Here is a 12,572-nt window from a genome sequence, read left to right on the forward strand (position 1 = left end):
TCCTTGGGCTGTCTGTGGGAGGCGCATTTCAAGCCATTCAGACGACAGCCACCCTTCATTTGGGCCAAGCACAGAAGCAAGAGTTCAGTGTGGATCCCGCATGTCAGAGGATTTCGATGTTAAATTCAGAAGAACCATGGCTTAGTTATTATGAAATCACGCTCTTCATTGTCCTTTTGGAGCTCGTCTTCTACTAACGGCTACTGACAGATGCTATTATAAGTGCCCAGAGGCTATTATAAGTGCTATTGTAAGTGCCTGAAACGTGCTGAATTTTTATCTCCTAAAGCTCAAGTTTTAGACATGTTACCCTTAAACAAAACACTTGCAGCATGTGGCGGAATTACGATCTTTAGCTCGGGGCACGGCAGAAGTTGCTAAGGAGACACAGTGGGATACGGCATAACATCTCTAGGAGCAGCTTTTAAAATAAAAGTTGTACAGAAAGTATAGAGTAGAAAACAGAGAAGACCGCGATTCTGTTTAGGTCAATTTATTTCTTTATTTTATTTTTTTTAAGCCTACAGCACCCGGTATTCCCAGGCGGTCTCCCATCCAAGTACTAACCAGGCCCAACCCTGCTTAGCTTCCGAGATCAGACGAGATCGGGCTCGTTCAGGGTGGTATGGCCGTAGACTAGGTCAATTTTTTAATGGCCAACGGCACCGGCTGTTACCAGCGAGGTTAGACCTCGGTGCTTGAGTCTGGCTGAGAAAGAATGCAGAGTCAATACCTCAAATACAAGCAAAGGGTTATTTAGAAAGTCAAAGAGGCAGAAGAAGTGAGCCAGCTGGGCTGCATGGGCTCAGGAGGTAACAGAAAGGCCCTTGGGACTTAGGGGGAGAAAGCAAAGGTCCGTACCTTGAGGGAAGAAAGTGGGGAGGGAAGGGAGAGAGGCCCCTCACAGGACTGCGGGACCAGCGCTCTGCTGAAGCCGCGGCCACTCGCTGCCCGTGTCTGGAATCTTGTGCTCAGTTCTCACCTCTCCAGGTTCTGTCCTGACAACCCTGCCTCCTGGTCACAGTGGAGTCGGCCTGCGTTCTGCCTCCTGTTTCACAGCCTGACAACGCCTTCCTGCTTTCAGCTGGAACAACTGTAAGAACGACCGCGCTTTCTTAGGCGTCTCAGAAATGACACTTTATTGTTGCCTGATGTCCCGTATCTGAAAAGCGTTGATTTGTATTTTCATTTATTTTCCAGTAGTTTGGTTTAGATGAGAGGGTAAATCCAATCCTTATCATTTCATCTCGACGGAAGTGAAACTCTCTTCTCTTTATACATTTTAGTATGAGGTTTGATGCATAAGAAGAATATATATAATTTAGATGTAAATTATAAAGAATAGTATAATGCTAGTGAATCCACCATGCAAACCAAGAAATATATTACCAAAGAGTCACAGCTACCTACGTGTAGTCCCCTAGGCCTTGCCACTATCATGCCTTTGGTATTCCAATTACCTCATTTTTATGTATATTAGTTCCTTGATATTTAAAAGTAGCTTTGCTCAATGCATGTGTGCTTAATCAACAGAATGCTTAATGTTTTTTTAAGCTGTATAAAAATAAGTATTCTTCCAATTACTCAGCATTAGATTCCTAAGTTTCAACCACATTTTTCAGTTGTGATCATCTCTTTTTATAGCGAACTAATATTCTATTTTATGAATATACAAAGGTTTATTTAGCCATTTTCCTCCCAGTGTACATTTGTGAGGTTTTAGTTTATGTTATTTATGAACATTGATTTCCATGAACATTATTGTCTAACAAAACTCTCCCTTTTTTCTTTTCTTTCTTTCTTTTTTTTTTTTTTTGGTAAGTAACTTGGTTGTGGTTTCTCCCAAGGGCTGTCTGACTGATGGTAAGACCTTACTTAAAAACACATTACAATAATGTGTAAAAGTAAGTTTTTTAACGTAACTTTTTGCTGAATTTCTAGAATTATCAGATGCAGTTCTCGCCTCTCTGGGAAACATCTTTTTTTCCTTTTAAGTTTGAATATTTCTCCTGCTTCATCTGTTTTAATCTATTCTTGAGGAAATGTATCTCATGTAAATAAAATTTCCGTTCTCTGGATTCCGTTATCAGCTTCTCTTCCATTGTTTTCATCTACTTGTCTTTGTATTTCAGGAAAGCACATGTTTACAGCTTAAAGATTTTTTTTTATTATTCATTGAATAATCTAACTTATACTTATTGAGTTCTTAATATGGATTCTTATATCCTCTGAACTTTACAGCCTCTACAGTAGTTTTTAATTTTTAAAAACTTGTTTTGTTTCTTTACTTATTTGATCTCCTGAAGTTTCTTCTCCTTCCGATAATAAATATTCTGTTTTATCTGGCCGCCTTCTCAGAGAAGCCACGACTTCTAAGTAGTTTTCTGCCACTGTCTTTTGGATCCTGGACTAAATACAATTCAAATGACAACTCCCTTTTTAAAAAAATTTTATTTTTCAATTACAGTTGACATTCAGTATTATTCTATGTTAGCTTCAAGAGCACAGCATAGTGGTGATGTTACATAATTTATAACGTGATTCCCCCCATAACTCAAGTACCCACCTGACACCATACATGGTACTATATCATATGACAGTTCTTTTTCTGTTTTTTAAGGTTTTTTTTCTGAAAATTTTTATAATATAAAAACCAATTTTTTTGGTTTCATGATATATATATATATATAAAACTTTATTCACTTTTAACTAAGAGGAGATTGGGTCTCACTGATAAGAGGCTGGTTTTATTGCCCACGTTCTGTCTTCTCACCACCTTAGGGATGGGAAATTATATTCCCAGAGAGATGAATGCAAGTCAGAATTCTAGATTGTTAGCAGGCAGTCAGCATTGAGCAAAGGGGGTGCTGCTCTGCTCTGGTGTTTTTTCTCCGACCTCCATGGCTGGGTTCGGTTCCCCTTCAAACAATGGGCCCAGCATATTTAGGGACCCGCGGCGCGGTCTTCCTTCTCCCACCACCACGGACACACTGGTCCTCGGGGCTGGCGTCACAGGCACTTCTGAAACCTCCATGTGCAAATATGTCAAATGCTTTTAAATTAATCTAGATAGAATTTATTTCCAATGTTAATGGGATTTTATGAACTTGTGAGTAACGGTAAATTTAATCTCAAAGAATATACACAAGTACATGCAACAATTTTCTTGGAAGAACTGCATTCACTATGAAATAATTCAAAACAGCATGGCTATCCAATGAAGAGGCTAGTTAAATCAAAGGGTAGGGAGTCAGTGTTTATAGGTATTGCTTGTGTGGGTCCGGAAAAGAACCATCTTTTCCCAGCGGCCTCATGCAGCATGTTCTGTTTCATTAGAGAGAGAGTTACCTTCAGAGAGCCTGCAGCTGACTGCTCCGTTGGCCTGTGCAGAGGTGACTCACTAACGGGCGGAGTTATTCCTCAGGAGGTGTCTGAGACACTAATCTGTGAACGTCCCCGTTTCTCATGTGGCTCCCTGCTCTCTGATCACTACAGGGTTAGACATTTTCCAAGGCTCAAGCAGGAAGAACGCCTCCTGTATATTTGGCAGCCGCCTAAGTCTCCAGTCTGCTAATCAGCTCTTTTCTCTGCTGTTTTCTGTGTCCTCACGACTTCTTATGTTATTTTTCAGTTCCGTTCCCAGAAGGTTTCGGTAAGGTTGGTGAATAATGCAGGTGCTCGGTCTGCCCCCTGAGACCCAAGGTCTGAGATTACTTGTATAAGCAGAAAATTAACTCCCCATCTTGGAGAAGAAAAAGCAGATAAATCCGAAGCTACCAAGTATTAAAGTCATTTTTATTTTAGGAGAAAATATTGTTTCACTCAGAGGCTCTAACTCAATGTTTAAAAGGTGCTATATGTTAAAGGGTTTAATATTTCAAAGGAAGTTAGAAGGTCGCATAAATCAATGAAAGTCTGTAAAACGTATGGGTTCGGGTGGACTCTGTGACATTCAAATTCCTCTGTCCTTCAGCCCAGACATGAGCGCTGGCTGGGTCCTGCCTGCGAGTAGTGAGTGATCCTTGGTGCCCACAGAGGGAGTCAGGTTCTTACAACAGGCATGTCAGCCGCTGAGGCTGAGGCCTGGCCACGGCTGTGGTGAGGACCACGGCTGGTAGGCGCGGGAACGGGCACGGAAAGCACCTCCCCACGCATCACACAGTCCTTTGCTTCCCATTGTTTTCTATCTTTCATCAGAATCATAAAATAAATGCCACGCCGATGTGTTACTCAGAGCAATTCTGTTAAAGCATCGTTTGGAGAAAATGTGTTCCTTCCTGCGCTGAGCCGGTCCTGGTGTGATGCGTCACAGGGAAGGGAAGGCAGGTCAGTCACACAGGCAGAGAAGACTGTGTTCAGGCTGCTGTGACAGGACAGAGATTTTGAACAAAAAGCAGGAAAAACTTAAGCCCCAGTGCCCATCAGTGAAAACAGCCGGAGGCCGTTAGGGGGGATTGGACCATATGATCAGGCTCTTTGGTGCTAATGGTCACTTACAAAATTGCTCATTGTTTCTTATCCTCGGAGAACGGAAGGTGAGGGTACTGCCTTTATTTTTAATTTATATTTACTGTTGAAAGTCTTACAGATGTGCCCGCCCCCCCCCCCCCCCCCACACACACACACTTTTCCCCACTGACCCCCTCCACCCAGCACCGCCCCTCCTGGGCCTTCACCACACTATTGTCTGTGTCCAGGGGCTATGCATATCTGCATCTAAGTTCCCTGGTTAAAATCTTCCCCCTCCGCCACTCCCGGGCCCCTCTCCACCTTCCCTCTGAAATGTGTTTCTCTTGGTGATTCCATTGCAAACATAAGGGCTCTCGGGTCCCTAAGGAGCACAGCCTGGGCTGTAAAACGGGCGAGAAGCTGGGAAACTGTCCACACCTCAGAGGCAGAGGAGGGTTATGACTGCAAGCTTCCAGAGCACACGATCTAAGCAAAGGAGGCCAGCGGTGTAGAGTCAGGAGGAAAGCTATAGTTTAACCAACTGAGGGTCATGTGAAGGCCACCTTGGTCAAAAGGGAGGATGAGGTAATATTTAAATTAATCGTATAATTTTTTTTCTGGACCATTTTCTAGAATATTTTAAATGAGTATAGATTATACTTTTTAAAACGAAAATTATTAAAATTGTATAAGTAAAAGTATTATAAAATATATACCAATGGTAATAAGATCATCATTATTGCTGTATCTGTAAATAATGAAGAGTAACAGAGTACTTTAGAGAATATTTAGGAAAAAAACCCCCAATATCTTGCTGTTTTCTTTTAAAATATATATTTTATTGATTTTTTACAGAGAGGAAGGGAGAGGGATAGAGAGTTAGAAACATCGATGAGAGAGAAATACCGATCAGCTGCCTTCTGCACAACCCCTACTGGGTATGTGCCCGCAACTAAGGTACATGCCCTTGATCGGAATTGAACCTGGGACCCTTGAGTCCGCACGCCAATGCTCTATTCATTGAGCCAAACCGGTTAGGGCTCTTACTGTTTTTTAATACTTTCAGAATATACTAGCTCCTCTGGAATGTCCAACTAGCTAACAAATATAATGATTGAATTCCTATATAGAAATAATTGATATATAACCAAAGCATTAAAATTTGGTCAAATTTCATTTCTAATTAAAAAAAAATATTTTTATTGATTTCAGAGAGGAAAGGGGAGGGAAAGGGAGACAGAAACATCAGTGATGAGAGGGAATCATTGATAGGCTGCCTCCTGCAGGCCCCACACAGGGGATAGAGCCTGTAACCAGGATCCAAACCTGGACCTTCTGGTTCATAGGTCAACGTTCAACCATTAAGCCAAGCAGGCCAGGCTCTAATTTTTAATCAGAATGTCTCAATTAGAAACACTTACGAAAACATTGTAATGCAGAATGCCTGAAATGTAAAAATAGTTAAATTCATTAGCATACAATCCTGACATTTACGCACACACCCATTTTGTTTTGTTTTAATCTTTGCTTTTATTTGATCACAATTGATAACTATAGTTAGAAAACAAAATAATTGGATAAAATATTTTGGACCTTTCACTTTAATAATAGCATCTAAGGACCATATGTTAAATTCATGTCATTTGACTATCCATCTTATTTTTCTTTTTTAATTAAATCTTTATTGTTCAGATTATTACATTTGTTCCTTTTTTTTCCCCCCATAACTCCCCTCCTCCCAGTTCCCGCCCCACCCTCCGCCCTCACTCCCCACCCACTGTCCTCATCCATAGGTGCACGATTTTTGTCCAGTCTCTTCCCACATCTCCCACACCCCTTTCCCCCCCAAGAATAGTCAGTCCATTCCCTTTCTATGACCCTGATTCTATTATAATCACCAATTCATTCTGTTCATCAGATTATTTATTCACTTGATTCTTAGATTCACTTGTTGATAGATGCATATTTGTTGTTCATAATTTGTATCTTTACCTTTTTCTTCCTCTTCCTCTTCTTAAAGGATACCTTTCAGCATTTCATATAATCCTGGTTTGGTGGTGATGAACTCCTTTAGCTTTTCCTTATCTGTGAAGCTCTTTATCTGACCTTCAATTCTGAATGATAGCTTTGCTGGATAAAGTAATCTTGGTTGTAGGTTCTTGGTATTCATCACTTTGAATATTTCTTGCCACTCCCTTCTGGCCTGCAAAGTTTCTGTTGAGAAATCAGCTGACAGTCGTATGGGTATTCCCTTGTAGGTAACTGAGTTTCTTTCTCTTGCTGCTTTTAAGATTCTCTCTTTGTCTTTTGCTCTTGGCATTTTAATTATGATGTATCTTGGTGTGGTCCTCTTTGGATTCCTTTTGTTTGGGGTTCTCCGCGCTTCTTGGACCTGTAAGTCCATTTCTTTCACCAGGTGGGGGAAGTTTTCTGTCATTATTTCTTCAAATAGGTTTTCAATATCTTGCTCTCTCTCATCTTCTGGCACCCCTATAATTCTGATGTTGGTACGCCTGAAGCTGTCCCAGAGGCTCCTTACACTATCCTCGCATTTTTGGATTCTTTTTTCATTTTGCTTTTCCCGTTGGATGTTTTTTGCTTCCTCGCATTTCAAATCATTGACTTGATTCTTGCGCTCCTCTGGTCTGCTGTCAGGCGTCTGTATAATATTCGTTATTTCAGTCCGTGTGTGCTTAATTTCTAGTTGGTTCCCCAATATAAGATCAAGGGTCTTATTAGTTTTCGTGTAGATCTCATAAAGTTTATCGGCAGCTTCTAAACAGTTCTTGAGAGACCTTAAAAGTGTGGTTCTGAACTCTATTTCTTCCATTGACAATTTTGTCCTGTTTCTTTGTCTCCGCATTTTGTTATGCTTCCTTGGTGCACCCCCTAGTGGTCTTTGTTCGCAGTCTTATAGATAAATCTTGATTGTTGTAGCTAATTCCAGGGAGGGTTTGACCTCCAGGCCAAGTGGCTATGAGAATCAGCTATGTCAGCAGTGAGAGAACTTCTGTCCTCTAGGGAGGTGCTAATCTAGCCTTTGCCTGAGGCTATCCCGCAAATGCCTCTGTGCAGGGCTTGGGCGGGGCGGGTCGCACAGGATCAACAGGGTGGGCCGGAGAGAGCAGTTATGGCGGCTCTCAGTCCTGTCCCAAGGGGCTCTGCCTCTCTGAGTCCCAGCACCCGCTGCAAAGCTGGGAGAGAAAGCTGCACTCGCTCTGACCGAAGCCAGACAGTCCCGCTTCTCCGTTTGAGTCTGGGTCCCTAAAGACTCGCCCGGATCTGGAGCTCAGAGTCTGCGACTCCCTCCCGATTGAAAACAACAACCGCGCCCTCCGCCACCAGCCCGCTCCGCGCACTCCGCACCTCAGAATTTGACTTCAGCACTGCGCCTCCTCTGAGTGTCCGTGAGCGTTTCTCTTTCCTCCTAGTTGTAGGACTTCCACTCAGCCAGCGTTCCTGTGGTTCTGGGTGATGTCCCTTCCGTTTTTTGGTTTCACTTTTGAAGTAGTTGTTCAAAGCAGCAAACTCCGGCGTTAACCTATGCCGCCATCTTGGTTCTCCCCTCTCTCATCATTGATGTTTCCATCTCTTTCTCCCTTCCCTTCCTGTCTCAGAATTTGACTTCAGCACTGCGCCTCCTCTGAGTGTCCGTGAGCGTTTCTCTTTCCTCCTAGTTGTAGGACTTCCACTCAGCCAGCGTTCCTGTGGTTCTGGGTGATGTCCGTTCCGTCTTTTAGTTTCACTTTTGAAGTAGTTGTTCAAGGCAGCAAACTCCGGCGTTAACCTATGCCGCCATCTTGGTTCTCCCGACTATCCATCTTATTGACGTTTAAAATTTTGCTTTTACATTAAAGGTTCCCTTTATACAACACAATTAAATGTATCTATAAATTTAAAAAGTGCTCTCACATCAGATGAGAAGATGCTATTTAAGTCCATTCAACCCAAATCGCCTTCTAAATATCATCAATAGTTTCCGTTTTCATTCCATACAACCTCTCAACGCAGAGAAGTGAAAGCAAGCTGGGGACACCCCTGGCAGCTGGGGGAGCGAGTGCACGCCCTGCTGGGTTTGTGCCTCTGCGGCCTGCCATCTCTCTGACTCGCGTAGCCTTGTTGTCACACTGCTTCCTCCAGTGACGTTTCATCGCAGTGTGACCCATCATGTCACGAGGTTATCTGTCTCAGTTTATTGGGATGCTGCCACTTTTGAGGTGGGTTCTCGAGGAGAGCTATTGGCCAGCTGGAGTCCTGGCGAAGTGGGCCCGTCGGTGGCGGTCCCCATGGATGGCCCTTGTACATAAAACACAATAGGTATGCCTAAGCTCTGCTGCGTGAGCACTGCCTCCTCAGTCATTCTGGCTTCCTAGTCCCAGGTTACAAACTCTTTGGAAGATGTTTAAGAATCATTTCTGCCGCTATGTATCCTACGATTAGGTTTTCTTTGTTGGAGAACCTTGTAGATTCTGGGTAAATGTTAATGGCTAAGTTAGCTTTTACTATTACTTATTCTTTTAATTGGATTGCCTTTTGTTTTTATTTTTAGTAACTCTTGACTCACCTACTTCTAATCAATCTTGTCCTCTTTCTCTAGTTGGATTCTGGTCCTTTTCCTGATTGATGTGTTATCATAAACTCAGTAATTAATGTATTGCTGCTCTAATTGAGTGGCAGCATTTGCCATTATAACTTAATAACATGATTAGCCCTATTAAACTGGTAAAATAGTTTGCCTTTTCAAATCGACTTCCCGAACAGGGCTCATTGTCTCTTACCCCAGTGGATCATGGGCCGAGTGTTGGACCTTTTTTTCCCTATCGTCTCAGGAATGCAAACAGCTCTAAAAGCGCTGGGGAGAGTTTTCCTATAGACTGCAAAGCAAAACTGTTCTGTGAAAACTGTTTGTATCGATATTGCTGAGTCTCTTTTCTTTTTTTCATGCCTTTTAAGAACACGCTTAGCCCCTTACGGCTCCTTATTTTGTCCCTTTGTAACTCGCCACTAATTGGCCTGGAGCACAAACCCGGGTCATATTTTAATCAAATCATTGCATTTTTAATAAATGTGTATGTCCTATGTTATTTACTTTAATGATAATGTTCCTCTTTTCTTTACAAACGAAAATTCAAATAGTGATAAAGCCCAAATGAGGTAGGGACTTCTTTATGTGGTTCACAATCGATTCCCCGCCCCCTGCCCCCATCCCCCCCTCGGTATGCACCAGGTGATCTATTCCTTAGTCCTGTGGTCGGCAAACCAAAGCTCAGAAGCCACATGCGGCTCTTTGGCCCCTTGACTGTGGCTCTTCCACAAAATACCACGTGTGGGCACACACGTACAGTGCGATTGAAACTTCATGGGCCATGCGCAGAAGTCAGTATTTTGTGGAAGAGCCACAGTCAAGGGGCCAAAGAGCTGCATGTGGCTCGCAAGCCGCGGTTTGCCGACCATTGCCTTAGTCCCTAGAGCTCTCACTTTACTCTTGGTTCATTATGAATGACTGGTAAACCTCTGTGTGTCCATCGGATGCTGAGAGATGGTTAGAGATGCCAAGAAACGACGGATGTGGTTAGGAAGTGGACGCTTCAAAAACATTGAGAGGCGTTGAACCTAACATCCCTTCTGCATGGGCAGAGTGGCTGCGAATGGACAGTGATGGAGCCTGACACTCTGGTGGCATTATGCATGTTCTGGGGATAAAGACAGCACACAACTTTCATTCTCCGTTCATTTTAGGAAACTATTTGTCAGGTGACTTCATAAGCAATTTTCTGTAATCGCCATTAAATTGAGTCAGACAGGCCTCTCTAAGCGAATTGACATAATTAATAGGACTTTATTAACACAGCCAAAATGTTTTCCTTTCAGAAAATCAGACAGAACCCGAGCCCAGCGGTGCCTGGCCACTGGCAAAGCGGACCCGCGTCACCCTGCACGTCTCCTGCCACATCCCCGTTGGTGTGGGTCCAATGAGTTTCCATAGCAGGCAGGTGTCAGAGGCGGGGACATGAGCGACCGGGGGCGAATGACTGTGACAATAACTTCTATGGAGGCTCAATTTGTTCAGAGCCCTGGGCACAATGGATCATCACAAAAACACACCAGGAAGCAAAGGGTCCATTTGTGCCTCCTGGGGGTTTGTAGTCATGTCCAAGAGCAGTCACCTACTGGGCCCAGCAGCGAGAGGGCAGGAGTTACACACACACCTGTCCAACTGCACAGAGAACGCAGCCAGGCTCAAGGGAAGGGATGGTTTCCACTTGGATAAAGGAGCAATATGTACCCATTTCTAAGGAGCACTGTGACTCACAACTTCTGTGGCATCTTAATCTTTCGTGATTTATAGTTTCTGTTCCTATTCAGTTTAATTCGGCGAACAGTTTAAAGTATACGCTGCCATGTGTAATATGCCTTGTTGGGTCTCATTGTTGCCATAATGGTAGAGTTTTAGCTTTATGTTCAAATGCTTAATATCCTCTCTTTCCCTATTTATCTGTGTGTCCCTGTCTCCATCTCTGTCTTTCTACACTGCTACACACACATGGATAATACAGCCGTTGACGAGAACAAAAAGAAGATGATAGTATAGAGGAGAAGTTATGGATAAGAAATTTAATTTCTCTGATAAAAGAAATAAATGTATATTGTGAATCTGTATGTTATTGTTTAGAAAACCCCCTCATGTATATGTGAATTACAATGGGGCAGATGTAATCATCCTCTATAATAAAAGGGTAATATGCAAATCGACTGAACAGCAGAATGACCGGTCGCTATGACAGCAGAATGACCAGTCACTATGACCACCAGGGAGCAGAGCTCAATGCAGGAGCTGCCCCCTGGTGGTCATTGTGCTCCCACATGGGGAGTGCCGCTCAGCCAGAAGCTGGGCTCACAGCTGGCAAGTGTAGAGGCTGTGGCAGGAGCCGCTCCCACCTCTACGGCAGTGCCAAGGATGTCCAATTGCTGGGTTAGCCTTCAGTCAGACATCCCCTGAGGGCTCCCAGACTGCTAAAGGGCGCAGGCCGGGCTGAGGGGGTCCCCTCCTCCCCCGAGTGCACGAATGTCATACACCGGGCCTCTAGCACATTTATAAGCAATAAATGATCAGCAGAATAATGAATCAGAAGCTGATCTATTGAAAGCAGAAGAGCACACGGGTATCTAAATGATGGGTAACAGAGAGGTGTGGGCTGTGGACAAGGGTGAGAAGAGAAGGTGTGCAGGAGCCGCTTTGCCAGGCTGGCTGGCCCAGAGCGGTGCCAGGCTTCATGCATCTTATGGAACCTGATTCTTCTAACAGCCCTATGACCTAGCAATTAGGTTCCGATTTTGTAGGTAAAGAAACAGCTTTGAGTGATTTGCTTGGCCAGAATCACCTCTGAGATTATAAAGAAGCTTTAACGAGTGAGATGCTATGGTGCTACTGACGGCATCCAGTGGGCAAAGAGTGTATTTACATAGATTCCTGGAGGAAAAGAGGAAAAGCAACTGTTTGGTGGTGCTAATCGCAGCGGATTAAGCCTGGATGAGGAGGATGGCATGAGTGTTAAGCAGAGACCGACTAGGAAGAAGGGTCTTTGGGGGAAGAGAATTAAAATCATCTGAAGAAACGTGAATGTTTTCTGTTCTCTGTGCTCTCTATGAATTCCCAGCTCTCTCACACTATGGTCAAGTAGCATTGTTGTCTGGCAAATGGTTGGCCTGATGACATGGTTGATGATCAAAGGATGATGAGAACTATTGGGTGCCGGGAGCCGGTCCATGCTTGCTGTTTCAAGGGACCTGGCATATATGGCATACTGTTCTTAATATGTTTGCTCACCTTCTTGGCGCTGTGTTTTAACCAAGGTCACCTCTCCGAGAAAGGTTGAATCCCCAGGTAGCTATTTTCCCCTGAAGTTAGGGAGGGAATAAAACCCCTCAACTAAGTGCCAGGCGGGTAATTAATCCCTTTAACTACGAACAATCATGCTTAAACTACATAATCTTTTCTCCCTGGAATGGAGATAAGAAACGCCCTAACCTTTGGAATAGAGATTGATAGGATTGAATCAACTGGTATAAATACAGTTGTAACAAGACAGAAACACTCAGAACTCAGGAGACAGAATTCAGAA

General features: G+C 43.5%; 1 non-coding gene across 1 annotated transcript; it reads right to left on the reverse strand.

Annotated features, from left to right (window-relative positions):
* Positions 1–518: 518 nt before the first annotated feature.
* Positions 519–637, reverse strand: LOC132240308 (5S ribosomal RNA). The gene has a single exon (XR_009454238.1). It is a non-coding gene; the product is annotated as a 5S ribosomal RNA (ribosomal RNA).
* Between the last annotated feature and the right edge of the window lie 11,935 nt (positions 638–12,572).

This window comes from Myotis daubentonii, chromosome 8 (assembly GCF_963259705.1).
Source record: "Myotis daubentonii chromosome 8, mMyoDau2.1, whole genome shotgun sequence".
Lineage (NCBI taxonomy): Eukaryota > Metazoa > Chordata > Mammalia > Chiroptera > Vespertilionidae > Myotis > Myotis daubentonii.